General features: G+C 39.9%; 1 long non-coding RNA gene across 1 annotated transcript; it reads left to right on the plus strand.

Moving 5' to 3' along the window:
• LOC108923795 (uncharacterized) lies at positions 1–1019 on the plus strand. The gene is made up of 3 exons (XR_001965248.1): positions 1–347; positions 632–715; positions 986–1019. It is a non-coding gene; the product is annotated as an uncharacterized LOC108923795 (long non-coding RNA).
• Positions 1020–5521: the final 4502 nt, after the last annotated feature.

Consider the following 5521-nt stretch of genomic DNA (forward strand, 5'->3'; position numbering starts at 1 on the left):
CAGTGATTTACAGAAAATGAGCAATGTAGAAATTTTTTTTTTAAAAAAAGAGCTCTTCCTGTGCTTTTGTGTGGGGATTGAACTCCTGTCTGGAAATCCTGCAAGGAATGGCTTATCCAGTCTCAGTGGACAGTGGTCATAGGAGAGGGCCGCATTCATGTGAAAAACAGAGACATGCTTTCCTGTTTTACACACAGCATGTGGGACAACACCAAGTCTAGCAGGCATCTATAATCTGTCCTCTGTTGCAGCCAAACATGGTGCAATCGGTGTGCTAAATGAAGATAAGCCTCAGAAGCCATAAGGACTTAAGGATGGCTTTATGTACATGGAGGTAGCTGTGACGGGTAACTGTTTACTTTCTCTGTTTATCCTCATGCTTAATATCTATCATATAACATGCATCACTGTATCAATTGCATGGCTGTCATCCATTCTAAACAGTGGAGATCAAAGTGAACCTGTGACAATGTTAGATCACTTAAAATCAACATTGTTGTGGAAGTGTTGATCTAGTGAGATGCTTGGTAATGGTTTCAAAGCACGGGTAAGAAGGAGTGTCCTATTTATAGAAAATGATGACATGAGGACAGAAATGTAACAGTAATAAAACTTTTTTTTTTTTCGGAAGTGTACCCCTCCAGCCTCGCGCCCAATGATTTGAGGATAGGCTCCGGACTGCCGCGACCCTGACCGGGACAAACTGTTACGCAACGTGAGTGGGAACTACTGCATTTGATAATACAACATGACAAGATATAATTTTAAATGCACTCACTAGACCTTCAGTTCAAATTTACTCAAGGTTTAGATTAAAATGCTGTATAAAACTTACATAATAACTGGACACCAGTGAATTGTGTTTATACTTTACCAACTGTATTTTTTGCTGCTAATTAGTATGTAATCTAATATATAGTATTTATTATTATATTGTAATATCTTAGTTTTTTTTACTGTGTTTATTGTTTTTTGTTTTGTGTAGGTATCTTTGTGTTGTTTTTTATGTAGCGCCATGGTCCTGGAGGAACGTTGTTTTGTTTCACCATATACTGTACATAAGGGAGGTGCGGTGGTGCAGCTTGGCCGGATCCTGCTCTCTGGTGGGTCTGGGGTTCGAGTCCTGCTTGGGGTGCCTTGTGGCGGACTGACGTCCCATCCTGGGTGTGTTCCCTCCCCTCCAGCCTTGCGCCCTGTGTTACCGGGTTTGGCTGCGACCCCGCTTAGGACAAGCTCTTTGTGTCTGTGTGTGTGTCTGTGTGTGTATGTACTGTACCAGCTGTATATGGTTGAAATGGCAATAAAGCCACTTTGACTTTGACTTACTTCATAATTCAATAAAAACATTTGACCAGAGCATGGAAGGTTCCAGTTTCAGCCACAGCACCCAGAGTTTTTTCTATAATTTTGAAAAGATTTATCAGCAACAGCATCAGTCATTCACGTTTTGCTCGTCACTATATCTGCATTGTTATTTAGCCCTTTTTACTCATCGTAAGGAGCATGTTAGTATCAAATGACATGATATCATGAGCCTCATGTCTGTGTCAGTACCACCCAGCATGCTTGAAGACACAAATGCAGTTAATTTGTATATTTTATATTTAACTTTGTGCCTCCTGTGATTCCCAAAATGAAATGGTTCAGCAGCTCATGCAAATGCTTGGCAAGACGGCTTGTTTTCCGGCTGTGTTAATCAAAGGTTTGTCCTATTTTCTGCGCTTCAGCACAAACTCTCCCTGCAGCTAGACAGATACAGTAATTGAGTTCAGCTGGTGTACAGCAAGGAAGTCTGGCGGATGACTTGGCAATAAGATCACATAAGAAGCAGCGCAATGTCAATCACATCCAAAGGAAGAGTGGCTGTGGCTTCTGCTCTTCACGTTGATTTCTGTGCTGTCATATTGCCACCACATTCCGGTGACGTGCAGGGTCTACTTATGAGTCAGTGGCTGAAAGACAGTTTTGCACTGCCCAGTTAGATCTCAAGTGCGTTTCACAGGACTGCTTGTGGAACACAGGGAGCAAACAGGAACATCAAAATATGAATTTATTTGGATAGCAACTTATTATTACAAGCCCCGCCCCCAAACACATGGCATCATTTGAAAGCATAGAATTTCCTCTATAAGCTGCATTAGGAATCAGCATTGTAACATGTACAGTACAGGAGATACACATAATTTGTGTGTTCTACAATAGACAGGAATGATGGAGGCTCTCAAGAGGGCAGCATGGTGGCACAGTGAGTAGCGCTGCTGTCTCACAGCAGCTGGGTGGTGTGAGAGGACATGGGTTTGATTCCCCACTCAGTCTGTGTGGAGTTTGCATGTTCTCCCTGTGTCTGTGTGGGTTTCCTCCCACTGTCCAAAGATGTGCTGTTGAAGTTCCCCCATAGTGTGTGAGTAACAGAGAAAGTGTGTTCCACTGATGTATGGATGAGTGACCCAGTGTACGTAATGTATCTAGCAGTGTAAGTCACTGTGCTGAATAAGGTGCGTGGGCTGATAACACTACATAGAGTTCATTGGAAGTTACGTTGGAGAAAAGTGTCTGCTAAATAAATAAATGCAAGAGGCTATGATACACTTGGTTGGAGTTATGAAAAACAACCTTTATGAAAAGCAGTCAGTTCAAGATAAATTTGCAATTAATTGTTTCCTTAAATCAAATGAAACGAAAATAAGTAACTTGCCTTACTGATCAAAAGCACCTTAAAGTTTTGCTTCCTTTTTCACTCTTTCCACCTGTGTCATAATTATCTTTCATAATTTTCAGCTCCCCAAGAACATACTGAGACTGTTGGTTCGGATAAATGGAAATTGTATAAATTGCTTTTTTTCCAGGAACAGTGGGGCCTGTGCTGTCACAGACTCCAGGATCCTGCCGTGCTGGATTGCTAGCTTGATGAGTTCATTTAAACAAATGTCTTGACCTTCTGCTTTTTGCAGCACACTTAAAGCCTGCTGCTTGTTTGCCCTGCCTGCGCTCTACATGTAATGAGCAGCTGAATTAAACAGCTCCAGACTCAGTCATGCTCAACTCATGCTAAATCCATTAATGTGACACTGTCTATACTTAAGTCTTTAACACCTTCTTGGGAATAACGGAGGTTTTGATTGTATCAAATACTAGTGTTGCTTTGCAGACTGCCAAGAGCTAAAAAAGATTTCATTTAAAAAATGTATTTTAAACATATTAAAAAAAACCCTCATAATATGAATACCTAAACATGATGACTATAATTAAGTTGCAAACACATGGTAAACACACCAATACATGCTTATTAAATATAATTAGTTCAAATTTCAATTTTTTTTCCCACACCTATGGAAACTTTTAAAGATGACATTTAAATGGAATGATTATATTTAGAAATATAAGCTTGAAATTAATTTGCATTCACTGCGCGAGAACTGAGTCCAGTTTGTGTGTATTGCCAGTTCATATTTGAGGAAGACACATGTAAATATTTACATTTTACACAAAGTATGGTGTCTTAATGTCCATTAAATTTCTTCGTTTTATATAGGTAAGTAGCTTACAGTATACACTGCTGATGCATATTCATTTAAAGCTGGCAGATCAGTGCAGTGTAAAATGATTCTCTGGTAACAGTGAGACAGTAGGCTCATAACTTTACCATAAACGTTACAAGAGGAATTACTACTGATATGTTGACACGGTATGTAAATACAATTTGCATAAGTAATCAGATTGTCAGTTGAGCTTTAGATCCTGTGAAAAGTAAGAAATAAGCCCGTGGGTATGTTTGGACTGACTTTTTGTCTACACTGAAAAATAGTTGTCTTACAGCAGGGTTTTGTAAGTATTACGGTAGGAGCAGTGTTTTTAAGTCAGAATCCTGCATGCAGTCGGGGTGAAGAGCCGTTTTAGCTTAATTGGATGGTGATCGAGAGTGAGAGGGTGTAGGGCTTATGTAAAATCTTCGTCATGCGGCATTAAACCAATACTGTACTCACTGGACTGTTTCCCCTCGAGAATAAGCGTAGTTGACACAGGGATCCAATATTTCGCTTTAAATTTTTGCTTTGTTTTTGACTCTTTAGATTTTCGTTTCATTTACTAACTGGACTTGTTGCTTTGTGAAAAAAATATATTTGATGGCTGCTTGTGTTGTTATTTACTGATTTGGGAAATGGAATAGTATTAGCACCGGTGCCTCATGTCCCTGGGCTGGGGCTTCAGATGTGGGTTTGAATCCAGCTCAGTCTGTGTGAAATTTGCTTGTTTTTCTTGTCCTTTGTGGGTTTCCTCCAGGTGCTCTGGTTTCCTTCCACAGACCAAGAGCAGTTCAGGTTAACTGAGGACTCCAAATTGCCTGTAGTGTGTAAACATGTGGGTGAAAGAGCATACACAGCTGTCTTGCGATGGACTTGTGTCCTGTCCAGAGTATAGCCTGCCTCACATCCTGTGTTTCTGGTATAGGGTTCAGACCACTGTGATGCTGCACTACGCAGTGGTTATTGTTACCATTTAGCAATTAGCGACAATGTTATAAATAGCTGTAAATATACTTAAAAGTCTTTTTGAATCTAGGACGCACAGGAGGAGCGGGCAGCCACTGACACTTGGACCCTCAGAGGTTTTTTTCTCCCTTGTGTTTCAGTTCAGTGTTTTTTGGTCCTTTCCTCCGTGGCCAGTAGGCTTAGTTACAGCTGCAATAATTGCATAGTTACTGTAGTAATTTAATGTATAGCCAACCTTTTATTTGTATTATGCCTCTGATCCTTTCTTCAGCGCTCTGTGTCGCTGTGTGAGAAGAGGCCTCTATAAAAATTAATTGAATTGAATTATTGGTAACAGGTGAATAGATGGAATAGTATTTGTTAAGGCCTTGGACTTGTAAGCTGAACGTTCGTATTTCCAGAATGCCACTAGTGTTGTGCACTTACGAAAGACACATATAAATGGATGAAATATTAAAAACATCAGCAGAGCAAGACAATATACATGGATTAGTCAAAAATATCCTAAATAACATTTTTTATGCTATGGATACTTTTTGACTGACACTTCTACATTAAGCAGTATAAAATTACATAAAATTACACACGTTGAGAATGTTTTCGGAAAAAGAAGAGGGCAGCTTCTAGGTGCGCTATGACTCTGAGGTTGCGGAGCTGCCCATTCTGCCACAGCGCTGACCGTTATGACCGTAAAGGACAGCTGACTGAGGAAAGTAGCGTGCAATTAAAATGCATGTGTGTATACAAAGCCCTCTGGGACTAATCGACCTTGGACCGCACAGCAGAGCCGTGTTCATCACGACACAGTGGAGCTTCACACATGCTGCCCACATTGATACGTCCTTTATGAATTCACTGGGTTGCAGATATCATGACAGTTACAGACAGGATTTAGCCCCCTATAAATATATATACACATATATATAGATAGATAGTACATATGTATACAGCATATATATGTATACATTACACAAACATATACACGCATATGTATTTATATGTGTATATATGCATGTATATATATTTATTTA

Source organism: Scleropages formosus, chromosome 3 (assembly GCF_900964775.1).
Source record: "Scleropages formosus chromosome 3, fSclFor1.1, whole genome shotgun sequence".
Classification (NCBI taxonomy): domain Eukaryota; kingdom Metazoa; phylum Chordata; class Actinopteri; order Osteoglossiformes; family Osteoglossidae; genus Scleropages; species Scleropages formosus.